A 27751-nucleotide genomic window follows, 5' to 3' on the forward strand; every position below is an offset into this window, starting at 1 on the left:
TCAAGTTGCACTGAGAAGCAAGTGAAATAAGCCCCTCAGACTGCCGTTCACCTGCAGAGACGTCACATTCATTTACTTTGATTTCCATTGGCAACAGCGGGAAATAATTCAAATAGTGCTGAAGTAAGCAGCCAGTCTGCCTTGCTGAGTTCACCTGGTTTCCTTCTTCATCTTCTTCCATCTGGCTAGGGCAAGGCATAAAGAATAGACATATATGTTTTAAATACAGTTGAGTGCATGACAGTGTGTATGTGTGTGGGTCTGTGAGTGTGTGTATGTGTGTATAGAGGTTTATAGGTGAGAACTTTCTTCTGAGAGGCAGTGGTTCTCCACCTGAAGCCCAGCCCCCTGCCTCATGGTATTTCCTTAAGACACTGGCTGATGCCACCGCAACTCTGGCCTTTCTGTTTTTTAGATATGTTTCTTCATAGGGAGGGCAAGATGGTCAGACCTAGAAAAACACCTGTTGCAGTGGTTGCATTTGAAGAGGTTTGCACCTGTGTGTTTCCCGTAGTGCCTCGTGAGCTCATCGCTTCATGCAAAACTCCACTAGCATCCCTCCCATGAGTACCTGTAAGGCTTCTCACCTGTGTGAGTCTTCTGATGGGCCTTTAAGGGGGAGCTTTTTGTATAAACTTCCTGGCACCCGTTAAACTGACAGCAGTGAACCCTCTTCTTGTTTTCAGGACATGCTTCAGCCCCTAGCCCTCCTTGGTCACTGTCGCTCTGTCCACTCTTAACGGCCCTGGCACCATCACAGCTGCTGAAGCTGTTGTGACCCCTCCCACCTTTACGGAGATGAGAGCAGCCTTCTTGGCCACTAGTTTCAACGTCACCGTGCCATCCACGGCAGAGACAGTTTGTGAGGTTTTGACCAGATGGTGGCTGAGCTCGGGACAGTGGGGGCATTAATGAGGTCATTGTGTTGAGCTGGACCTGGTTGACAGCTGTGTAGCTGTCTAGAGAAGAGTTGGCGGCTGGAGGCTGAGGCAGGTCTCAGATAGCAACTTGCCCCGAGAGAGCAAGACTGCTGAGCTCTTCTGACAGATGGCCGCTTCCACGGGGAGCAGCAGGAGGTCTAAGCGACGGAAGCTTTCCTCAATGCACCGGGGAGGAGAAGCGTGGAGCAAACAGGCCAAGTCCTCACCAAAGGTCTCCGAGATCCTTCTGGGCTCCGTCTGTAGGTAGCGTTCCAATTCAAGGCATGTCTCCTCTGGAATATTCCCTCTTCTCTCAGTCTCTATTCTCCTTAGGGGACCCTTTCTTTTATCCTGTGTTTCCCTCGGGGGTCTCCACTCCCACAAGTAAATATCTTCCAGGATATCCTGGAAGTAAGGCTTCTGGACTTCCTTTTTTCCACTTATTCCTGCTGCCAGGTCTCTAGGGATGGCAAAGCTGAGAAGTAGCCGGTGTCGTGGACAAGTTGTAGCTCCTGGAATATACTACAACTAGCCAATACGTCCATGCTGCTGCTGCCGAGCAAAACCGGAGGGGAAACCCTCCCCCGAACACAATTGGGGCTGTTTGTTAGTGTCTGGCTGATCCCCCAAGAAGGCAGACATCCAGTGGCCCTTTTGTTTTGTTTCAGTCAAACGAAGCTGCCATCTATTTCTGCAGCGCTGTTCGCTCCTAATGCAATCTTTGCCTTTTATTTTGGGAGGTTGTATTTCTCTTGCGATCGCTTCTCTCCCCCACTTCCCTTCCCTCCCCTCCTCACCCCCACCCCATCCTTTCTAGTTTGTAGTCTTGCCCTTCCTTTTCTCCCATATTATTCTTTTAATATTTGTAGAATCTGTAGTGATGTCACCTCTTTCATTTCTGATGTTGGTAATTTGTGTCTTTTTTTCTGATCTATCTGCCTACAGGCTTTATTGATTTCAAAGAACTGTTTTTGGTTTCATCAATTTTCTCTACTTTTCTGTTTTTTATTTCTTTAATTTCCACTTTGACTTTTATTATATGATTTTTTCTGCATACTTTGGTTTTATTTGCTCTTTTGCTGCTAGTTTCTTAAGGTAGAAGCTGAAATTCATTTATTTGAAACATTCCTTTATTTTTTCGTATCTGGATTGAGTGCTATAAATTTCCTGTTAAGTATTGGTTTAATGACATCTGATATGTTGTGTTTTCATCTTTAGTTCAAAATACTTTCAAATTTCCATTTTTATTTACTTTTTTGATTCATAAGTTATTTAGTGTTTTAATTAGCTTTCAATGATTTGGGAATTTTCTAAGGGTATTTCCATTACTGATTTTTAAAAATTCCATTGTGGTCAGAGAACATATTTTGTATAACTTGAATCCTTTTTGATTTATTAAGATCTATCTCATGTCTCAGAATATGGTCTATCTTGGCAAATGTTTCATAGGATTTTGAGAAAAATATATATTCTGATATTATTGGGCATGGTGTTCTATAAATATCAATCAACTCGAGTTGATTGATAGTATTTTCCTAGTCGACTCTATCCTTGTTGAGTTTTATACTTATTCTATTAGTTATTGAGAAGATATCGAAATCTCCAACCATAATTATGGATTTATCTATTTCTCTTCACATTACTATCAGTTTTGGCTTCATGTATTTTGAAAGTCACTTGTTATAAGGTGCTTAAATATTTATGATTGTTACATATTTCTCATTAATTTACCTTCTTGTCATTATGAAATGTCCTTTTTAATCTTTTTTGCTCTAAACTATATTTTTTTCTGACATTAATATAGCCACTGCCACTTTCTTCTTACTGGTGGTAGCACGGTGTGTGTGTGTACATGTGCATGAGATATAGTTCGGATGTGTGTCCCTGCCCAAATCTAATGTTGCAATATAATCCTGAATGTTGGAGGTGAGCCTGGTGGGAGGTGATTGGATCATGGAGGCGGATTTCTCATGAGTGGTTTAGTATCATCCGTTGGTGCTGAGTTCTGCCAAGGTCTGATCATTTAAAAATGTGTGGCACCTCCCCGTCCTCTCTCTTGTTCCTGAAGTGCCTGTTCCTACTTTACCTTCTGCCATGTATAAAAGCTCCCTGAGGCTTCCCCAGAAGCAGATGTCACCATGCTTCCTGTACAGCCTGCAGAACAATGAGCCAGTGAAACTTCTCTTCTTATAAGTTACCAGGTCTCAGGTATTTCTTTTTTGTTTTCTTCAACTTTTATTTTAAGTTCAGGGCTACATGTGCAGGATGTGCAGATTTGTTTACATAGGTAAACATGTGCCATGGTGGTTTGCTGCACAAATCATCCCATCACCTAGGTATTAAGCCCATCATCCATTAGCTATGCTTCCTGATGCTCTCCCTCACCCCACCACCCTCCTCCAACAGACCCCAGTGTGTGTTGTCCCCCTCCATGTGTCCATGTGTTCTCATCATTCAGCTCCCACTTATAAGTGAGAACATGTGGTGTTTGGTTTTCTGTTCCTGCATTAGTTTGCTGAAGATAATGGCTTCCAACTCCATCCATGTCCCTGCAAAGGACATGATGTCGTTCCTTTTTATGACCTCGTGGTATTACGTGGTGTATATGTACCACATTTTCTTTATCCAGTCTATTGTTGATGGATATTTATATTGATTCCATGTCTTTGCTATTGTGAATCATGCTGCAATGAACATATATGAGCATGTGTCCCTATAATAGAATTATTTATGTTTCTTTGGGTATATGCCCAGTAATGGGATTGCTGGATCAAATGGTATTTCTGCCTGTAGGTCTTTGAGGAACGGCCACACTGTCTTCACAATGGTTAAACTAATTTACATTTCTACCAACAGTGTAAAAGCATTTCTTTTTCTTGGCAACCTTGCCAGCTTCTGTTGTTTTATGTCTTCTTAATAATAGCCATTCTGACTGGTGTGAGATGGTATCTCATTGTGGTATTGATTTGCATTTTTCTCATGATCAGTGATGTTGAGCTCTTTTTCGTGTTTGTCGGTGGCATGTATGTCTTCCTTTGAGAGGTGTCTGTTCATGTCCTTTGCCCACTTTTTAATCCTTTTTTTTTTTTTTTTGTAAATTTAAGTTCCTTAATTCTGGATATTAGACCTTTGCCAGATGAATAGATTGCAAAAGTTTTCTCCCATTCTGTAGGTTGTCTGTTCACTCGGATAGTTTCTTTTGCTGTGCAGAAGCTCTTCAGTTTAATTAGATACCATTTGTCAATTTTTGCTTTTGTTGAATTGCTTTTGGCTCAGGTATTTCTGGAGAGCAGTGTGAGAATAGACTAATATAGTGTGTGTAGGTATTTACATTATTTTACTTTTTACCTTCTTGTGTCTTTTTGTTTAAAGTGTATTTCCTGTAGGCAGCATATAGGTGAACCTTGCTTTTTTATTGTGGTAAAAATACATAACATAAAAAGTACCATTTTAAGTTATACAGTTCTGTATCATTAAGTACATTCACATTGTTGTGCAATCATCATCACCATCCATCTCTAGAACTTTTTTTCTTTCCCAATAGAAATTCTGTACTGATTAAACATTAATTTCCCATTCTCCACTCCCTAAAGCCCCTGGTAACTGTCATTCTATTCTGCTTTTCTGTCTCTATGAATTTGACAAAATTTAAGTTATTCTAGAACCTCATGTAAATGGAATCATATGTTTTTACTTTTGCATCTGACTTATTTTACTTAGCGTAGTACCCTCATAGCATGTGTCAAAATTTCCTTTCTTTTTAAGGCTGAACAATATTTCTTTGTATGTACCACATTCTGTTTATCTGTCCACACATTAATGGACACTTTAATTGCTTCCACCTTTTGGCTGTTGTTAATAATGCTGGTATGAACATGGATATACAAATATCTGTTCAAGGCCCTGCTTTCATTTCTTTTGGGTATATGCACACAAGTGAAATTGCTAGATCATATCATAATTCTATATTTAATTTTTTGAGGAATTGACATAGTGTTTTCCACAGTCACTGCACCATTTTACATTTCTACCAGCAATGCAGAAGAGTTCCAGTTTCTCCACGTCTTTGCCAATATTTGTTATTTTTCTGTTTTTTTCTTTTTTAAGTAATAGCCATCCTGATGGGTGTGAAGTGACATATCATTGTAGTTTTGATTACCATTTCCCTAAAGTGATGGTTTGAATGTTCCCTAAAATTTATGTGTTGCAAACCTAATTGCCACGGTAACAGTATAAAGAGGTGGAGCTTTTAAGAGGTGATGAGGTCATGATGGTTCTGCTCTTATGAATGGATTAATGCCATTATCATGTGAGTGGGATAGTTATCTTTTGTTCTGGACTTTTTTGGATTCATCAAGTATTTAAAAAATTATCCCAATAATCTCCTTTGTTTGCTTATTAGCCATAACTCCTTGTTTATTAATTTAGGGATTGTTTAAGGATTTATACTATAAATCTTTTACTTTTCAAGGTAAAAGTGTGTTATATGTATATATAATATATAAATACGTGAATCTTATACCAGGATACTTCCCTTCCTGACCTTCTGCTATTTTTTCAAAGATTCTACTTGAATATATGTTATAAACAATACAATAATTGTTATGATTTTCATACCTTTAAAGAGATTTAAATAATAGTTAAAAAAAGAATTGGCCTTATTTACCCATGTAGTTACTATTTCTGTATGCTTCCTTTCCTTATATACATCCAGATTTCTATCTGGTATGATGGTCTCTCCGACTAAAGGACATTATTTAATACAGAACATTTCTTATAGTGCAGGTCTGCTGTGACAGATTCTTTTAGTTTTGTACCTTTGAAAAAAATCTTTATCTTCATTTTCGAAAGATATTTTTGTCAGGTGGTGTGTATTGAGTTGTGTCCCTACAAAAGATGTGTGAATGTCCTAAGCCCTAGCACCTGTGACTGTAGCCTTATTTGGAAATAGGGTCTTTACAGATTTAATCAAATTAAGATGAAGTCGTATTGATTAGACGTGCTTTAAATCCAATAACTGGTGTCCTTATAAGGAGAGAGAGATTCGGAGACACTGACACTCTCTGTCACACACTCACACACACACACACACACAAAGTAGGGAGACAGAAGATGGCTTTGTGAAGATAATAGCAGAGATTAGAGTTATGTGTAATCTGTCTGCATCCACTACAAATCTGGGAAGATAAGAAAAGATTCTTCCTTAGAGCTTCAGAAGGAGCATGACTCCCTCATCACCTCTATTTCAGACTTGATTTTGGAATCTGGCCTGCAGAACTGTGAGAAAATACATTTCTGTTGTTTTAAACCACCCAGTTTGTGTTACTCTGCTATGGCAGCCCTAGGAAACTGATGCACCAGGTATAGAATTCTGGTTGAGAGTTTTTATATTTCAGTCCTTTATGATGTTGCTTTACCGACTCACCTTGTTTCTAACTAAAAATCTGATGTCATTCTTATCTTTGTTTCTCTGTGTTAATCATGTTTTTTCCCTTTGCTGCTTTTAGGATTCTCTCTTTATTACCACAGTTGTGCAATTTGATTATAATATACCCTGGTATAGTTTTCTTCATGTTCCTTATGCCTAGGGTTCATTGAATTTTCTGAATTTGTGGGTTTATGGTTTTATTACATTTGAAAAGTTTTTTGCCTTTATTTCCTCAGTCATTTTTTCTATAGCCTCCCTGATTTGTGAACTCCAATTGCCCGTACATGAGGCTGCTTGAAGTTGTACTACTCACTAATTTTTTTTCTTTTTAAAATATGTTCTTTTTTCTCCATGTATTTTATTTTGGATAGTTTCTATTGCTATTCCTTCAAATTCACTAAACTTCTTCAATGTTCAATCTGTCATTAATCCCATCCACTGTATATTTTATCTTAGTTATTGTGTTTGATTTGAATCTCTTTTATATTTCTAGGTCTCAACCTTGTGAACATATGTAAAAACTGTTTTAATGTCTTTCTCTGCTAATTATAACATCTTCGTCAGTCCTGAGTTGATTTCTATTCATTGATTAGTCTTCTCTTTATGTGTTGTGTTTTCCTTCTCCTTTCCATGGCTGATGATCTTTGGTGAGATGTCAGACATTGTTAACTTTAACTTGTTGAGTGCTGGATATTTTTGTATTCCTATAAATTTTCTTGAGCATTGTTCTCAGATGCAATCAAGTTACTTGGAAACAATTTGATTTTTTTAGGTCTTGCTCTTATGATTTTTCAGGTGGGTCCAGAGCAGCACTCAATCTAGAGCTAAATATTTCCCAGTGCTGAGATAATGCCTTCCTGAGTACTCTACTCAATGCCCCTGATTTATGAGATTCTTACAGCTGGCTGGTGGGAACAGTCACTGTTCCCAGGCCTGTGTGAGTTCTACACATTATGTCCTTTATTCTTTCAGATGGTTCTTTCCCTGGCTTTAGGTAGTTTTCTTAAACACATTTACATAATTAAAAAAAAAATTTTTACTTTAAGTTTCAGGATACAGATGCAGAATATGCAGGTATGTTACATAGGTAGACATGTGGCCATGGTGATTTGCTGTACACCCTCAATTCCCTTTGGATACTTGGAAAGCTTTCTCAAGGACAGGTGTAAACAGGCCCAGAATGCAAAGATTGGAATAAATACCTAACTCTTCAATACCCAGACACCAGCAAACATCCACAAGCATCAGAAACATCCAGGAAACATGACCACACCAAATGGACTAAATAAGAGACTAAGGGCAAATCCCAGAGAGACAGAGACATGTAATCTCTCAGAGATTTCAAAATAGGTGTTTTAAAAGACAATGAAATTCAAGATAACACAGAGAAGAAATTTAGAATCCCGTCAGATAAATGTAACAAAAAGATTGAAATAATTGTTAAAAATCATGTAAAAATCCCAAAGCTAAAAAATACAATTGATAAATGGAAGAAAGCTTCAGATTCTCTCAACAGCAAAGTGGATTAAGTGGAAGAAATAATTAGTGACCATGAAGACAGGCTGCTTAAAAATATACAGGCAGAGGAGACAAAAAAGAATAAAATGGAATGAAACATGCCTGCTTGGCCGGGCGTGGTGGCTCATTCCTGTAATCCCAGGACTTTGGGAGGCTGAGGTGGGTGGATCACGAGGTCAGGAGTTCAAGACCAGCCTGGCCAAGATGGTGAAACGCCGTCCCTACTAAAAATACAAAAATTAGCCAGGTGCGCTGGCAGGCACCTATAATCCCAGCTACTTGGGAGGCTGAGGCAGGAGAATTGCTTGAAACCAGGGGGGGTGGAGGTTGTAGTAGGCCGAAATCGCTGCATTGCACTCCAGCCTAGGCGACAGAGTAAGATGCCATCTCAAAAAAAAAAAAAAAAAAAAAAAAGGAAAAATGCCCACAAGATCTAGAAAATAGCCCCTAAAGGGCAGATCTAAGAGTAATTGGCCTTAAAAAGGAATTAGAGAGTCCAGGATACAAAGTTTATTTGAAGAGATAATAACAGAACTTTCCAGACCTAGAGAAAGATATCAATATTCAAGTACAAGAAGGTTATAGAATAACAAGCAGATTTAACCCAAATAATATTACCTCAAGACATTTAATAATCAAGCTCCCAGAGGTGAATGCTTTCCTTCAACAGATAGTATTTATTGAGCACTTTTTGTATACCAGGCACTGTTCTAGATACTGAGGATGGAGCAGTGGGCAGTGAACAAAACAAACAAAATCCTTCTCATGGAGCTGATACTTCAGTGGGAAGAGACAGGCAAGAAAAAAAAAAAGGAAGAGGGAAAGCCGCTAAATGCTAAGTGTCAATAAATGTTAAGTAAAATGGGGGCAGAAAAGCAAAGACAGAAAAGCACCCTACCCCAATGGGGGTAGGGTGGATCTTGGATAAGATAGTCAGCAAAGGCCTCCATGGAAGGCCAAAATAAAAAGTGAGAATTGCTCTAGATTAAAAGAGACCCCTGAAACATGTCAACCAAATGCAAAGCGTAAGTCTTGATTGCATTCTGGCCTTAAAAATGCAAACTTAAAAACATTTTTTTTGATGAAAACTTGGAAGATTTGAATATAGATTGCATATTAGATGATGGTGTAAAATTATTTATTTTTCAGGTAAGGAGATGGTATTGTCATTATGCAGAGGGTATCCTTTCAGGAAGTTTATGCTGACAGTTTTTGAATTGTTTTAGTGTCTGTAGTTTACTTTCAGATGGTTCAACACATAGAGGAAGAACTAAAGCAAATGTGGCAAAACATTAACAATTGGTAAATATGATGAAGGTGTAAGGGTGTTATTACAGTATTCTTTAAAATTTTATGTATGTTTGAAATTTTTTCAAAATAAAAACTTGGCAGAAAAAAAGATGGAATTTAGGGTTGTTGGAGTCGACCTGAATTTTCATCACCAGGTGGTGCTAAAGCTTTTCAAATGTAGTTAAATTAACAGCAAACAATCTGTGCTGACAGTTGCATATTAATTTAGGAAAAATTTGGGTGGGAGGAACATAGACTATAAATCAAGCTTTTTAAATTTGCCAATTTTACTCTTGCTTGCATTATTATATTTTACACAATTTGAAGAGGTTCAGCTATACGTTTTCTGGCTGTCAGTTTCCTTCTCTTCGACCTTTCTCATTTCCAGGCCCTTATTTTCTTCTCACAAAAGAGCTACTGTGATAATTCCCAACACCAGATGCCACTGTGATCCACATTGCTCACAGAGTAACCTTCGTGCAGCATTTCTGTCCCCTTCATCAGCTCCCTATTCCCCTCCAAATAGTTTCCACTCCTCAGCAAAGAATTTACAGTTTGATACCAATCTTCTTTTCCCAGTGTATCTATTATTGTTGCCTTGCATTAACCCTACTCAGGAGAAACATTGACTGCTGTCCTTTTTTTTTCAAATAAATGTCATACACTTTCTTGCCACTGACTATTCTGCTTTGTGTGTCTCCATACTCCCAATGCCCTTCTGCCTATTGCCAGTTCAAAATCTGACCTTGCCCATCATTGAAGCCTGAATTAAATATCATTTCCCTCATGACAATTTCCCCAAACACCTTACTCAGAAATATTCCTCTTTCTACAGCACTTTTAAATTTTCTTACCAAACTGATAACATTTTGTATTACATAATAATGTGTGTACACTAAATTATAAACACCTCCAAGGTAGGCAGTTTATGTTTATAGTCTTTGGATTGTGTTTAATATGATGTGGAATTTACTAAAGGTCAGTGGAATTGAATTTCAAGATTATTCAGAAGTAGTTTATAGTAGTGGTAAAAGTACTGACTAATTACCACCAACTGCCAGCCTTACTCTGGTTGTTCATTTCACAGATAAGCAATGAGAGGCCACCATAGTGAGAAACCAACATGGATAAAGGATGTTCATGGCTTAGTGGCCCCACCTACCAAAAAAAAAGTCATCAATTTGAAGTAAAATTTCCTTTCAATTTGAGTCTGTCAAAACCCTTAAATTCTTGAATGTCATTTGATCTATATATTCTTCTAGGTAAAAACATGAAAAGAATGATCAAAGATTTGCTTTAAGAATATTTCGTATATGTTACAAAATATGTTTGTAAAAGCTAAAAATTAGAAGCAGCCTAACCAACAATACAAAGTTGGTTAAAGACATTCTAATATATCCATACAATGAATTACTATGGAGCTATTAAAAATGGTACTCGAGAACAATATTTAGTGGCATAGAAAGAGGCCCCCAATGTTATTATAGGAAAAAAAATACATCATATTGTTGACATAATGCTTTTTAATAGAAGAAAAGATTTGCATAGAGAAAATACTAAAATTGATGGCAGAGATATATTTCTAGATTTGGAGATTGACTGATTTAAATTTTCTCTCTTGCTATCTTTTTTCCCCCTAAGTTTTAACTCTGAGCACCTATATTAAGCAAACAATAAAAATATTTAGGAGAGAAATTATATTCCTAATGTTATTCCATTGTGTACATTCATTAATGAAGGAAGGAATTTCAGGCTCTAACATTGTTACTTGGGCCTAACATAGAACCAGAGGATAAGAAGGCCAAATGATAACCCAAGAGAAGACAGTATTGGAGGTCAGAAAAGGTAAGAAAGCCAGGTAGAAAAAAATGAGGGTTGAAGAGTGGGGTTACCATGCTCAGGAAAGGAGGGAGGCGGGAATACAAGTAGGAGAGCCGTAAGAATCTAGTAGATACCAAGATTGTAATGAAATAGAAAGGTAACTGCATTTAGAAATCTGGGTCCAATATTTAGTATTATTGTCTATTAGATAGGTACTCTTGAGTAAATCATTTATGTTTTCAAGGGTCAGAAAATACCTTGAAGGTATTTTTATTCCCATGTTACAAGTGAGCAAAGTAGCCCTCAGAAAATATAAATGAGGTCATATATACATAAGCTAGGGTTTCTCAGCTTTAGCTCTATTGGCATTTTGGGCCAGACATTTTATTGTGGGAGCTGAACAAGCACATTTGTATGGGATAATAAGTGATGATGTCAATTTTAATAAAGAGGAAGTTGCCCAGTGAGAAGGAAAGCAGGTGAGAGACATTTTGTAGTTAAAGAAACTAAAATTTTACCAATTTACATAAAATCTCCCTAAATACTCAGTGTACACATCTCACCAAGGAGTGTTTTCCCCTGGTAGGGGACTTTAGAGAACTCCAATACCTATAGTTGGCAGGCATATATGTCCCAGATCTATATAAGTCAAATCAAGCCACTAGCATATGCATCTTATGTAATAGATTTTAAGCTCAATCTTTTTCAGAATGGGGTATTTTATATCTTTCCTGTCTATGCTGAGATGAATCCCAAGGGGGCCCAGATATGTATATGAGGATGAGTCATTGTCCCTGATATGGATAAGTGAAAAGGGTAGGGAAAAGGTTTCTGACCCTGATAGAGCTATTTGTGGGTAGGGAGGACTCTAATTCTTGAAATCATGATAGAATGTTAAAGTCTCCCGCATTTGGAGTATATGTTGTTTGCATTAATCCCATTTATTTTTAAAAGAAATATTATTACTTACATAGTTCACCCCAACTTTATTTCAAATTGGGACTATTTAATTAAAATAGAAATTTAATTTTATGTTAATTTGAGGGTTACTTTTTTGGGAAAAAAAAGCCTTTCTCATACGCAACTTAAACACTTGCATGCTTTTAAAGATAAAACAAGAACAACAAAAAAGTAGAATTTATTATGTAATTCTACCACCCAGATAGACCCAGTATGAATATTTTGGTGTATACCCTTTCGGAGTTCTTAAATTGGGGGTTCTGGATCCAGCCTGTACATTAGGTTCACCTGAAGAGCTTTGAAAATAAGACTATGTCTAGTCTCATCCCAGAACAAATAAACCAGAATACCTGGGGGATGGAGCAGGCCTAGGTAATTTTTTTTTTTTTAACTTCACAGGTGATTTTAATGTACAGACAGGGTTGTGAACCACTCTTAAATGAATGACAGATTAGTGCTGAAGCACTAGGCCAAAATAAAAGATGCTGGTGCCTTCAGCTAAGTGGTACTTTGGCTGTAGTTGGCATTGACAATTAGGAAATGAGAGTGGTAGAGAGGCCACTTGGCATGCAGCAACCCTCAGTGGCCTGGCACTGTCCAAGCCATGCCACTGCTATCTGCGGTAAGCAGTAATCAATAATTTAGGCAGTAGGAGCTATAGATATTTTGCAAACAGCAGACAGTCAACCACACAATCAGGAACTGCCAGTTACTCTCTCCTTAGTGTAAATGACAAGGCTAGAATTTATCCCCTGAATGTCACCATTGAATATACAAATTCAAATGGCCTCTAAGCTTTGTTAAAAGGCTCACAGGTGAGCTAAGTGGTGGGCATGTGTGCAGGGTGCAGGTTACTTTGCCCCGGCCCCAATATGGCAGGCTTCTAGGCTCTGGGGAACTAACTGGACAAGGGTAAGAGAAGCAGTATGGAGGAAGCACATTAGAAGATCAGATTGAAAGAAGCATCAGACACCCAAGAAAGCCTGTCCATCAGCTGTTGCCTGTGGAGAGAGAAGATAGTGGAAGGGAGGCAGGCTGGTTGCTCTCTTAAGGTCTCATGGGCTGCCTTTACCACAGTGGTATCTGCCATCAACTTTGTACAGCTCAGAGGTGGAATCTCTCCAGTCTCTCCAGTGGATAATTAGCTCTTAGGGCAGCTACACACATTAATGCTACAGCATTTTTCAAAGTAGGAGAGTGCTCATCAGTGACCAGAATAATTTGTGTTCATTACTCAAAGGACTCCATCTTTCTTAGGGAGGGAAACTAGAGATAATGAGTGAATATTTATTAAAATGTCAATGTGTCATGTGCTTTACATTTTAGTGTATGATTTATGGATGAGGAAAAAAAAATCATGGAAAACACACATAAGTTTCCAAAGCTGGTCAGTGTGGTGAGGGCAAGATTCAAACCCTGGTCTCTCTGGCTCCAGAACTGTGTTCTCTATAGCTACTAGCCTTCCCAGGAGATTGAAGAAACATTTGGAAGACTGAGAAAAGGGAAAATCATCCTGACAGAAATGTCAGGAATGCTTGCACTATAGCTGTCCAATAAAGGGATAATAATAGTACCCACATAAAGGTGCTATTGTGATAGAAAATTTATTACGGGTAAAACATTTAAGAGTGCCTGGCACATAGTATATGTTTAATTCATGCAGTGCTCACGTTGGCAGGGAACTTACTGTCCATTGAAACATTTGTTAGAAATTCATTATGCAAGCTGAAATTGGGCTCCTCTAGCTTTTATCTGGAAGGTGTTCCCACCTGAAAAATGGAAGAAATTTTCAGTGAGGCAGATTTTGGGTTGATTTAATGAGGTAGTTTCCAACATTTAGAGCTACTTAAGAGAAACAAACTGCCTCAGGAAGGACAATTGTTTTTAACAGACTATTTTTAGGGCAGTTTTAGGTTCACACCAAAATTGAGAGAAAGGTGCAGAGAGTTCTCATTTACCTCCCCCTCACACATGCACAGCTTCCCCCATTATCAGCATTTCCCACCAGAATGGTGCATTAGCTACAATCCGTGAGCCTATATTGACATATTATTGTTATCCAAAGTCCATAGTTTACATTAGGGCTTGCTCTTGATATTGTGCATTCTATAGATTTGGACAAATGTATAAATGACATGTATCCACTCGTATAGTATCATGTAGACTAGTTTTACTGCCCTAAAACTTCTCTAGGAGGTGGAGTGATTTTCATAAGTTAAAATAACCACACTTGGCAGAGAGTCCCCTGGATAAAATCCACAATTGCAAATTTCAGAGCTTATCTGTGCCACAAGTGGACTCTGAAATGCATTAGGAAAGCACATGAACAAAGGCACATTAAACTTTGATTTTGTACTACAGTGGCACTGTTATTGACAAACCCAACTTCAAATTACAGATTTGCATCAGAACATGAGCATATTATCTTGCATTGACTTCCACAAAGAAATTAATATTCCCACACCCTCAGATTAAATTTGGCTGTATAATAGATAATTGGGGACCCCCTCCTTTGTTACTCTTGAATCTATCAATATTTATGATAAAATTTAGATTCTGACCTGCAATCAAAACCAGCCTTCTACCAGAGACCCCTCAAAATATTTTTCCTGCAATGAAGAGACATTGAAAAGAAGACAAAAGGAACCATGCTACATTTTTGTTAAGCTTAGTTCCAAGGTGTAAGTGGAATAAATATGCTTGTTATTGAGTGAGATTTTTCACCATGGGTTTCCTAGTGTAAAATGTTTTTGACATATTTTGGACTAATGAAAAACAACTATGCTTTGGAACAAACTTTAAGTGGGAATTGATATGTGCTGATCAGTTTTAAATTGATTTACAATTCATGAGGCTCTTGGATAGCAGAAAAGAATGACAGCCGAATGAGACAACTTGGTGAAGGTCACAGGGATAATCAATAGAGGTCAACAGTACATTGAGGCTGGGAATGGAACCTGGCAGGGGCCCACTGCCACTGTTGCAGTGCCCATTTGGTCACAGGGAGTGACTGACTCTTCATACATGGTATTTTCATATCCTTTGAGATATAATTATCTGTTTTATCTAACTGAACAGTTTATTCTTAGAGGTTATTATTCAAGTTGGATTATTTCTAAGGTCAGATTACTATAATACCTAGGAACTATGTAGAAATTTGCAGAGGAAAATTGGAAGTGGCATTGTATAGGCTATCATTATAACATGCTGAGGGGTTTTTGTTTCTTTAAGAAAATGTTTCAGCTCTTCACTTTTAGATAAGTTTACCTTTGTTTTGGTGGAGGGGCAGGGTCTCACTCTGTCACCCAGGCTGGAGTGCAGTGGCATGATCATGACTCACTGAAGCCTTAACCTCCGAGGCTTAAGGAATCCTCTTGCCTCAGCCTCCCAAGTAGCTGGGACCACAGGCACCTGCCACCACATCCAGTGAGTTTGCCAGTTTCGAAGGGGCAGTTTCTTTGGCTTATTTAAACTCACAACTGACTTCCTTATCTTCCTCTTAAAGTCACTTCTCTTTTTCCAGTGAAGGCTGGTGCCAGCTATTCAAGCCAGCCAGGCTCAAACCTGAGTCTCAGAGCCATCATTCTCAGAATTGGAAGGGACCTTAAAGGATACTTAGTTCAGCCACCCATTTGGTGCTTGAACCCTTTATCATCATATAGTTTGTGATTCCCCAAGTATTTGAGCACTTACTCAATATCGAGTACTCTGCTCATTCTACTAAATAATAATTCTGCCAAATATTGAGCATCTTCTAGAAAGAAAAAAGATTTAGCCATAAAAAGGCACAGCTTGGCCTAGTGGAGGAGATAGCTGAGAACATTTTAATATGATGTCGTGGGTGCTTTGTGGAGGTAATGCAGAGGAAGAAACAGGGAAGAGAGGAAGGATGCCTGGCTTAGAGGAGGCTCCAGAGAGGGAGAGTTGGGACCTGCTTTCTAGAGGAGGAAACGGTAGAATTGAATCTTGAAGGATGAATAGGAGTGATCCAAGTGACTGATAGATATGTGTTCCAGGCAAGGAAACTGCAAGGGAAAAATCCCAGAGGGACCACGTGTATCTCTCTACATTGTGGTTTTCTCTTCTGTAACAGCATTTACTTTATAGGAATGTTGTGTGGAATAAGTAAGAAAATATTTATGTTTATAATGGACAGAGCAAATGCTTACCAAATTATTATATTATTATACTGCTAACATATATCAGTGCAAAGATATGCAAAATAACCTTATAGCAACCAGATAGGCCCCTCGAGCCTGCAATTTTTGCCTCATAAATAGACTAATATATTTGTAGAAAGACTGTCCAACCTGAAACTATCTTAGAACCTAATGCTACTAGATACTTAAGTTATAACAACTCCTCTTGCTTGCTGATATTCCACGTTTACCAAGAACCATGTAGATTTGTCTTCTCTTGGGACCAGGTCGGGTCAACATGAGTCTCTACTTGCTTCACAACTTTATTTCCTTATTGTCAAATAATTTCCCACTCCGATATTAAGACCAGTCCCTTATCAATCTTTTAATAGCACTCATATAGCATGAACTATGTGCCAGACGCTGATCTTAACGCTATTCAAATATTAACTTATTTCATTCTCATAGCAATCATAGAAGGTAGCTGCTGCTGTTATCATCACCATTTTTCAAATGCGAAAACTGAGACACAGGGAGGTGAAGTAACTTGCAGCTAGTAAAGGGTAGAGCCCAGGTTCAAACAGAGGTAGTTTGACTCCAGAGTTTCTGTTCTTTTTTTTTTTTTTTAATTATACTTTAAGTTCTGGTGTACATGTACAGAACGTGCAGTTTTGTTACATAGGTATACACATGCCATGGGGGTTTACTGCACCCATCAACCCATCATCTACATTAGGTATTTCTCCTAATGTTATCCCTTCCCTAGCCCCCGACCCCCTGACAGGCTCTGGTGTGTGATGTTCCTCCACCATATCCATGTGTTCTCATTGTTCAACTCCCACTTATGAGTAAGAACATGCAATGTTGGTGGTTTTCTGTTCTCGTGACAGTTTACTGAGAATGATGGTTTCCAGCTTCATCCATGTCCCTGCAAAGGACTTGAACTCATCCTTTTTTTTTCTTTTTTTTTTTTTGAGACGGAGTCTTGCTCTGTCGCCCAGGCTGGAGTGCAGTGGCGCGATCTCGGCTCACTGCAAGCTCCGCCTCCCAGGTTCACGCCATTCTCCTGCCCCAGCCTCCCGAGTAGCTGGGACTACAGGTGCCCGCCACCACACCCGGCTAATTTTTTGTATTTTTAGTACAGATGGGGTTTCACCATGTAAGCCAGGATGGTCTCAATCTCCTGACCTCGTGGTCTGCCTGCCTCGGCCTCCCAAAGTGCTGGGATTACAGGTGTGAGCCACCGCGCCCGGCCGAACTCATCCTTTTTTATGGCTGCATAGTATTCCAAGGTGTATATGTGCCAGATTTTCTTTATCTAGTCTATCATTGATGGACATTTGGGTTGGTTCCAAGTCTTTTGCTATTGTGAATAGTGCCACAATAAACATACCTGTGCACATGTCTTTATAATAGAATGATTTAAAATCCTTTGGGTATATATCCAGTAATGGGATCGCTGGGTCAAATGGTATTTCTAGTTCTAGATCCTTGAGGAATCACCACACTGTCTTCCACAATGGTTGAACAAATTTACACTCCCACCAACAGTGTAAAAGCATTCCTATTTCTCCACATCCTCTCCTGCATCTGTTGTTTCCTGACTTTTTAATGATCGCCATTCTAACTGGTGTGAGATGGTATCTCATTATGGTTTTGATTTGCATTTCTCTGATGACCAGTGATGATGAGCATTTTTTCATGTGTCTGTTGGCTGCATAAATGTCTTCTTTTGAGAAGTGTCTGTTCATATCCTTTGCCCACTTTTTGATGGGGTTGCTTGTTTTTTTCTTGTAAATGTGTTTAAGTTCTTGGTAGATTCTGGATATTAGCCCTTTGTCAGATGGATAGATTGCAAAAATTTTCTCCCATTCTGTAGGTTGCCTGTTCACTCTGATGAGAGTTTCTTTTGCTGTGCAGAAGCTCTTTAGTTTAATTATATCCCATTTATCAATTTTGGCTTTTGTTGCCATTGCTTTTGGTGTTTTAGACATGAAGTCTTTGCCCATGCCTATGTCCTGAATGGTATTGCCCAGGTTTTCTTCTAGGATTTTAATGGTCGTAGGTCTTATGTTTAAGTCTTTGATTCATCTTGAGTTGATTTTTGTATAAGGCATAAGGAAGGGGTCCAGTTTCAGTTTTCTGCATATGGCTAGCCAGTTTTCCCAACATCATTTATTAAATAGTGAATCTTTTCCCCATTACTTGTTTGTGCCAGGTTTGTCAAAGATCACATGGTTGTAGATGTGTGGTGTTATTTCTGAGGTCTCTGTTCTGTTCCATTGGTCTGTATCTCTGTTTTGGTACCAGTACCATGCTGTTTTGGTTACTGTAGCCATGTAGGATAGTTTGAAGTCAGGTAGCGTGATGCCTCCAGCTTTGTTCTTCTTGCCCAGGATTGTCTTGGCAATGCGGGCTCTTTTTTGGTTCCATATGAAGTTTAAAGTAGTTTTTTCTAATTCTGTGAAGAAAGTCAGTGGTAGCTTGATGGGATAGCATTGAATCTATAAATTACTTTGGGCAGTATGGCCATTTTCATGATATTGATTCTTCCTATTCATGAGCATGGAAAGTTTTTCCATTTGTTTGTATCCTCTCTTATTTCCTTGAGCAGTGGTTTGTAGTTCTCCTTGAAGAGGTCCTTCACATCCCTTGTAAGTTGGATTCCTAGGTATTTTATTCTCTTTGTAGCATTTGTGAATGGGAGTTCACTCATGATTTGGCTCTCTGTTATTGGTGTATAGGAATGCTTGTGATTTTTGCACATTGATTTTGTATCCTGAGACTTTGCTGAAGTTGCTTATCAGCTTAAGGAGATTTTGGGCTGAGACAATGGGATTTTCTAAATATACAATCATGTCATCTGCAAACAGAGACAATTTGACTTCCTGTCTTCCTATTTGAATACCCTTTTTTCTTTCTCTTGCCTGATTGCCCTGGCCAGAACGTCCAATACTATGTTGAATAGGAGTGGTGGAAGAGGGCATCCTTGTCTTGTGCCGGTTTTCAAAGGGGATGCTTCCAGTTTTTGCCCATTCAGTATGATATTGGCTGTGGGTTTATCATAAATAGCTTTTATTATTTTGAGATATGTTCCATTGATAGCTAGTTTATTGAGAGTTTTAGCATGAAGCTGTGTTGAATTTTGTCGAAGACCTTTTCTGCATCTATTGAGATAATCATGTGGTTTTTGTCATTGGTTCTGTTTATGTGATGGATTACGTTTATTGATTTGTGTATGTTGGACCAGCCTTGCATCACAGAGATGAAGCTGACTTGATCGTGGTGGATAAGCTTTTTGATGTGCTGCTGGATTTGGTTTGCCAGTATTTTACTGAGGATTTTTGCATCAATGTTCATCAGGGATATTGGCCTGAAATTTACTTTTTTTTGTTGTGTCTCTACCAGGTTTTGGTACATGGATGATGCTGGCCTAGTAAAATGAGTTATGGAGTAGTCTCTTTTTCTGTTGTTTGGAATAGTTTCAGAAGGAATGGTACCAGCTCCTCTTTGTACCTCTGGTAGAATTCTGCTGTGAATCCTTCTGGTCCTGGAATTTTTTTGGTTGGTAGACTACTAGTTACTGCCTCAATTTCAGAACTTGTTACTGTTTTTTTCAGGGATTCGACTTCCTCCTCGTTAAGACTTGGGAGGTTGTATGTGTCCAGGAATTTATCCATTTCTTCTAGATTTTCTAGTTTATTTGCATATTTATAGTATTCTCTGATGGTAGTTTGTATTTCTGTGGGATCAGTGGTGATATGTACTTTATTATTTTTTATTGCATCTGTTTGATTCTTCTCTCTTTTCTTCTTTATTAGTCTGGCTAGCAGTCTGTCTATTTTGTTGATCTGTTCAAAAAACCAGCTCCTGGATTCATTGATTTTTTTGAAGGGTTTGTTGTGTCTCTATCTCCTTCAGTTCTGCTCTGATCTTAGTTATTTCTTGTCTTCTGCTAGTTTTTGAATTTGTTTGCTGTTGCTTCTCTAGTTCTTTTAATTTTGATGTTAGGGTGTCAATTTTAGATCTTTCCTGCTCTCTCTTGTGGGCACTTAGTGCCATGAATTTCCCTCTACACACTGCTTTAAATGTGTCCCAGAGATTCTGGTATGTTGTGTCTTTGTTCTCATTGGTTTCAAAGAACATCTTTATTTCTGCCTTCATTTTCTTATTTACTCAGTAGTCATTCAGGAGTAGATTGTTCAGTTTCCAAGTAGTTGTGCGGTTTTGAGTGAGTTTCTTAATCCTGAGTTCTGATTTGATTGCATTGTGTCTGAGAGACTGTTATGATTTCCATTCTTTTGCATTTGCTGAGGAGTGCTTTATTTCCAACTATGTGGTCAATTTTGGAATACGTGCGATGAGATGCTGAGAAGAATATATATTCTGTTGATTTGGGGTGGAGAGTTCTGTAGATGTCTGTTAGGTCTGCTTGGTCCAGAGCTGAGTTCAAGTTCTGAGTATCCTTGTTAATTTTCTGTCTCGTTGATCTTTCTAATATTGACAATGGGGTGTTAAAGTCTCCCACTATTATTGTGTGGGAGTCTAAGTCTCTTTGTAGGTCTCTAAGAACTTGCTTTATGAATCTGGGTGCTCCTGTATTGGGTGCATATATGTTTAGGATAGTTAGCCCTTCTTGCTGCATTGATCCCTTTACCATTATGTAATGCCCTTGTTTGTCTTTTTTGATATTTGTTGGTTTAAAGTCTGTTTTACCAGAGATTAGGATTGCAACTCCTGCTTTTATTTGCTTTCCATTTGCTTGGTAAATATTCCTCCATCCTTTTATTTTGAGCCTATGTGTGTCTTTGCACATGAGATGGGCTTTCCTGAATACAGCACACCAATGGGTCTTGACTCTTTATCCAATTTGCCAGTCTATGTCTTTTAATTGGGGCATTTAGCCCATTTACATTTAAGGTTAATATTGTTATGTGTGAATTAGATCCTGTCATTATGATGCTAGGTGGTTGTTTTGCCCATTAGTTGATGCAGTTTCTTCATAGTGTCGATGTTGTTTACAATTTGGTATGTTTTTGCTGGTTCTGTTTGTTCTTTCCATGTTTAGTGCTTCCTTTAGGAGCGCTTGTAAGGCAGGCCTGGTGGTGACAAAATCTCTCAGAATTTGCTTGTCTGTAAAGGCTTTTCTCCTTTCTTATGAAACTTAGTTTGGCTGGATATGAAATTCTGGATTGAAAATTCTTTTCTTTAAAAATGTTGAATATTGGCCCCCACTCTTTTCCAGTTTGTAGGGTTTCTGGGGAGAAATCCACTGTTAGTCTGATGGGCCTCTCTTTGTGGGTAACCCAACCTTTCTCTCTGGCTGCCCTTAACATTTTTTCCTTCATTTCAACCTTGGTGAATCTGACGATTATGTGTCTTGGGGTTGCTCTTCTCGAGGAGTATCTTTGTAGTGTTCTCTGTATTTCCTGAATTTGAAGGTTGGCCCATCTTGCTAGGTTGGGGAACTTCTCATGGATAATCTCCTGAAGAGTGTTTTCCAACTTGGTTTCATTCTCGTCACTTTCAGGGACACCACTCAAATGTAGAATTGGTCTTTTCACATAGTCCCATATTTCTTGGAGGCTTTTGTTTGTTCCTTTTTATTCTTTTTTGTCTAATCTCGTCTTCTCTCTTTATTTCATTAAGTTGATCTTCAATCACTGATATCCTTTCTTCTGCTTGATCAATTCGGCTGTTGAAACTTGTGTATGCTTTACGAAGTTCTCGTGCTGTGTTTTTCAGCTCCATCAGGTCATTTATGTTCTTCTCTACACAGGTTATTCTAGTTAGCAATTCGTCTAACCTTTTTTCAGGGTTCTTAGCTTCCTTGCTTTGGGTTAGAACATGGCTCCTTTAGCTCAGAAGAGTTTGTTATTACTTCTGAAGCCTACTTCTGTCAATTCATCAAACTTATTCTCTGCCCTGTTTTGTTCCCTTGCTGGCGAGGAGTTGTGATCCTTTGGAGTAGAAGAGGTGTTCTGGTTTTTGGAATTTTTAGCCTTCTGGTTTCTCCTCATCTTTGTGGATTTATCTACTTTCGGTCTTTGATGTTGGTGACCTTCGGATGGAGTCTTTGAGTGGACATGCTATTCCTTTCTGTTTGTTAGTTTTCCTTCTGACAGTCAGGCCCCTCTGCTGCAGGTCGGCTGGAATTTGCTGGAGGTCCACTCCTGACCCTGTTTGCCTGGGTATCACCAGCGGAGGCTGCAGAACGGCAAAGATTGCTGCCTGATCTTTCCTCTGGAAGCTTCATCCCAGAGGGGCGCCTGCCAGAGCTCTCCTGTGTGAGGTGTCTGTCGGCCCCTACTGGGAGGTATCTCCCAGTCAGGAGGCACAGGGGTCAGGGACCCACTTGAGGAGGCAGTCTGACCCTTAGCAGAGCTGGAACACTGTGCTGCGAGGTCCTGTGCTCTCTTCAGAGCTGTCAGGCAGGAACGTTTAAGTCTGCTGAAGCTTCGCCCACGGTCGCCCCTTTCCCCAAGTGCTCTGTCCCAGAGAGATGGAGGTTTTATCTGTAAGTCCCTGATGGGGGCTGCTGCCTTTTTATTTATTTTATTTTTTTTCAGAGATGCCCTGCCCAGAGAGGAGGAATCTAGAGAGGCAGTCTGGTCGCAGTGGCCTTGCTGAGCTGCAGTGGGCTCCGCCCAGTTCGAACTTCCAGGTGGCTTTGTTTACACTGTGAGCGTAAAACCGCCTACTCAAGCCTCAGCAATGGTAGATGCCCCTCCTCACACCAAACTTGGATATCCTGGGTCGATCTCAGACTGCTGCTGTGCTGGCAGCAAGAATTTCAAGCCAGTGGATCTTAGTTTGCTGGGCTCCGTGGGCGTGGGTCCCGTTGAGCCAGACCACTTGGCTCCCTGGCTTCAGCACCCCTTCCTAGGGGAGTGGACGCTTCTGTCTCCTTGGCATTCCAGGCGCCGCTAGGGTATGGAAAAAAAGAACTCTTGAAGCTAGTTTGGTGTCTGCCCAAATGGCCACCCAGTTTTGTGCTTGAAACCCAGGGTCTTGGTGGGGAGATTCACCAGAGGGAATCTCCTGGTCTGCAGGTTGCGAAGACTGTGGGACAAGCACAGTATCTGTGCTGGAGTTCCTCAGGCTTAGACCCTCACAGCTTCCCTTGGGTGGGGGAGAAAATTCCCCACCCCTTGCACTTCCCGGTGAGGCGATGCCCCACCCTGCTTTGACTCGCCCTCTGTGAGCTAACCTACTGTCCAACCAGTCCTAATGAGATGAACGGGGTACCTCGGTTGGAAATGCAGAAATCACCCGCCTTCTGCATCGATCTCGCTGAGACCTGCAGACCGGAGCTGTTCCTATTTGGCCATGTTGCCAGCAATCCAGGAGTTCTTTATCGCCACATATGCTGCATCCCTGAAGTAGGCAGCTCTGGGACCTACAAGAGTGACTTCTGAGCCCACAAGGCTGAGGTCAGACCCTGAATCCTGGTAAATGTGGCAAGATTACGCCACTTTGCTGGGCTTGTCTGGTTGCCTTTGGGAGCTGGTCTTCTGAAGTGCTTGAATATCAGCTTTGCTTGGAGTTTAGACCTTCCAGTTCATTGTCAATAGAATAAAGAAAGTGATGGGTCATCTTTTGCTTTGAAGATATCCAGTGCAGCGGCCTTCACTGAGGCTTTTAGCTTACCCTGCATTGGATCCAAGTTTTGCCCTAATCTAAACAGGAAGGGAGGGCCCTTAGGTCTGAAAAAAAAAAATTTCTGAGGCCTACGGCAGAATAATTCTTCTGCCATATTCGGAACAAGGATTTATGTTTCTTGTTTAAAAGTGGTTTTTCCATTCCTATGGAGAATAGCATAGTTTGAGTTTATCTCTAATGAAAACAGAGGTGGCCAGTAGCCCACCATTACAGGCACCCTGAGAGAGTCATACATAGAAGCCAAATTCTAGGAGGGTATGCATTGCTCATTGCTGAATAAATTTGACCGCAAATCCTGGCCTTGCTGAACTAGGCTGAACTGTGTGAGAACCAGGACTCCTTTTGCCTTTCTAGCATAACGCCAAATCCGAAAACAGATTTTCATTGCCCCTCCCTTATTGCTCACACTCCATACTTGACCACTGAGGTCTTACCACACTGGTGACAAAAAGAAGCAAGGATAGGTGAGTTGCTAAACCCCGGAGGAGTTTTGGCTTTTCTCCACCTTCCAGTCCTCTTTAGGGTTGGGGAGCCCTTCCTAAGGCAGAGCTCAGACCTATCCTCAACATCATCCTGGAAGAGAACAAAGCTAAGGGAGATGAGAACCAAGAAAAGCTGGAAAGAGAGAAATTAACCCAAAGAGCCCTTCTTGCTGAAGCAAGGGCTTTTACCCTCTTCTGACCAAAAGCTGCAACTCCCAACAACACACTCTTGGAGTGTTCTCTATCAGTGCCCCTTGAGGGGTGGATGAGATCGTGTTGAGTGGGGGTGGAGATGGGAGAGAGTAGAGAGAGGGATGGTGTTTGAGCTCCCCTGAAAGTTGGCTTGTGCCACAAACACCTTGTAAAGAGCAAATAAAGTCATGGCTTCATCTTAGCTGCTCTTGAAATTCATAGATGAGGCAGGATACAGGGTATTGTGGAAGTGAAGAGCATGGACTTGGGCTTCCACAACTAGTAAATGGTAAAGTAGGATTCAGACTACCTCAGTTTGAATCCTGCTTTACCATTTACTAGTTGAGTGGCCTTGCACAATTCACTTGACCTCTCTGTGCCTCAGTTTCCTCATTAAAATATGGTGGTACTAATAGTAGAGTTTAGAATTGTAAAAATGTTGGGGAGGAGTGTGTTTGACAGTGGCACAGGTTATACGACTCAACAAATCCACAGTTATAGTTGGAGATTTCAACACTTCTGTCTTAGTGATTGATGGGACAAGTAGATAGAAAAATCAGCGTGGATATAGGAGATCTGAGCAACCTTATCAACCAAATTGACTTGATTCACATTCATAGAACACGCTACCCCACAACTTAGACAACACAATTAGACTGTCCACCAGATGATTCAGTGCCAAAGTTACTGGAAGGTTATTATTTGTTTTTGGTCTGTAATTGCTAAGTTGATACAAAATGAAATTTTATAACAATTGTAGAACCAATAGGACAGTGATTCTTGTTTCACTGTGTATATAGCTTATCTTGAGTTTTTTTCCTTTTCATAGTTCTGTATTTACAGCATTCAGATGCTTTCCCCCTTTGGGAAGTGCAAATGAAGGACATCTACCTTGTTCATCCTTCTTGTACTGCTTCCCCAGGAATGTGAGGTGGGCAAGGGATGATGACAGAGATGGGAAAGTGAATTTGAGGATGGGCACTGACTTTCAAAAAATATTTTCACATATGTTTTTATTTGATAGTAATAATTATGCAGGGGAAGAGGGTAGGTCTTTGGCCATGTTGTCATGGTATTACTTGCTCCTCATCTGCTTGTCTTTCACTGAAGTGCTCTGTTCTCAGAAACCATCACCTGTTTCTTATTCTAGGAAAGTGGTGGCAGGTGATGTAATAGTTAATTGTGTAAGACATCCAAGATTATTTTTCCTACATACAAAATAGGCTTTTTAGGACCTATTAAGAATAATAGGGCAAACAAGATCCTATACACAGGAAAATAAAAATTATATAAAAAGAACTATTCATGAGAAGAGTGTGAGATAATGCAAGCACATGAAGAAATCTACACTGGGGTGGATGAATCATTACCCTGACTTCCCCTGGGTTTTTGCTTGCTGATGCCCTCCTGCTGAGATAGATGTGCTTTTGCAAAGCAGAATTGGAGGTGAGTAAATAAGAAGGGGGTTATTCACTTTTATCATCACAGTACCCCACATGTCGGTTCAAGGAAATTCTAATGAAGAAAGTGCTGTGAGTTTCTGGAATTAGAACCCAAATTACTCTTAGAATTAAAAGAATGAGAGTAGGGACAGCACCAGTTGCTTATTTGATGAAACAGAAGAAGCCTGATTGAGATCATCTTGGTGCATTAGGAAAACAGCCTCAGGGCTCCCGCTGACAGGACACTTTTCCCAAGTACTATTAATTATAATGCATTATTAGCTAACTGCAGGCAGTGGACATCCTTTGCACGTTAACTAAAGTGCAACAGCCGTTTAGCTAGTGGGGCCTACTTGGTCTTTAAAATTGTCTTAATCATTAGTGAATTCGTTAAACTATAACGTTAAGAGATAAAAATAATCGTCGCTGTTGCTTGGGAACAAGTCCAAACTGAAACTGGTTTTCAGAGGTTCTGAGTACAAATGTTCTTGACTGTGTAGATTGACGGGAGCTCTAGACCCAGCCAGCCTCACCCCGACATCTTCAGGGTTACACAATATCCTAAGATCATTGTTATGGGTTTGATTTTTACTTTGGAGCTGCAGTAGGATGTGAGGCAGGGAAGATGGTACCATGGGCTTCAGTTCTCAATCATTCAGAAATTTACAATGTAGTTGGCAAATTTTTGAAACTCATATTCCTTTCAGTGCTTTCTTTTTTTGGGCCATTTCACTGACTATTAATGGCTCCACCTGGGGAGGCCTGGAAATGATGCTGAAACTCAATCAAGCCTCCCTGGCAGTTCTGGAAAGAGGTTTTGAGTGTCAGTGCAGAGGCTATGAAGAGAAGCTCAAATTGTGCTTTAGGATTATCTCTGGATTTTGATGATTGGCATATTCTTCTTCTGCCACAAATTACTGAGACTTAACAGAACAAACAAGCTTAATTGGTTTGGTTTTGATTCATGTTTTGATGACTGACCACAAGCAGAAAACATGGGAAAAAACTTCTCGTCAAGTGACCTGAGAAGAGAAGTTCATTGCTTTTCATTTTATCCAAATGTTTTAAAATGTTTAAATTTAGTTTAAAAATTTACATACATTAAAATTTACACTTTTTGGTATTTCATTTTATGAGTTTGGACAAATACATGGTTCAGCAAACCACCACCACAGTCAAGATAAGGAACAGTTCCATCACTCTCCCAAATTACTGCTGCTTTATATGTCAACCCCAATTCCTTGCATGTACTACTCAGTTATCTAGTCCTATACTTTTACACTTTCTAGATGTCATATCAATGGAATCAGATTATGTAGCCTTTTGAGTCTGGCTTCCTTCACTTAGCCTAACACATTTGAGATTCATCCATGTTGTTACATGTATCAGCTGTTTATTCTGTTTTATTGAGAAGTATTCTATAATTTATCCATTCATCAGTTGAATGACATATGGGCATTTCTGTTTCTGATGTTTATGAAAAAAGCCATAAAAAAGTTTTTATGGGAACATAAATTTTCTTTTCTCTTGGGTAAATATCTAGGTGTGAGATTGCTGGGTCTTACGCTAAGCGTATATTTAACTTTATGACACTGCCAAACTGTTTTCCAAAATGGTTCTACCATTGTGCATTCCCACCAGCAGTGAATGAGGATTCCAGATACTTTCTATCCTTAATAGCACTTGGTATTGTCAGGTATCTTTCTCTTATTGATTTCTAATTTAATTTTTAATGGTTAGAAAATATAGTTTGTATGATTTCAATTCTTTTATATTGGTTAAGATATATTCTGTGGCCCAGAATATGATCTACTTTGGTGAATCTTTCATGTACACTTGAAAAGAATGTGTATTCTGCTGCTAAAGGGGAGAGTGTTTTTAAAATGTCGATTAGCTT

The 27751-nt window shown here is 39.4% G+C and overlaps 1 pseudogene; it reads right to left on the reverse strand.

The window, feature by feature from the left end:
• LOC129397521 (Krueppel-like factor 7) lies at positions 1 to 27479 on the reverse strand (annotated as a pseudogene).
• Between the last annotated feature and the right edge of the window lie 272 nt (positions 27480 to 27751).

Source organism: Pan paniscus, chromosome 2 (genome assembly GCF_029289425.2).
Source record: "Pan paniscus chromosome 2, NHGRI_mPanPan1-v2.0_pri, whole genome shotgun sequence".
In the NCBI taxonomy this organism is placed as follows: domain Eukaryota; kingdom Metazoa; phylum Chordata; class Mammalia; order Primates; family Hominidae; genus Pan; species Pan paniscus.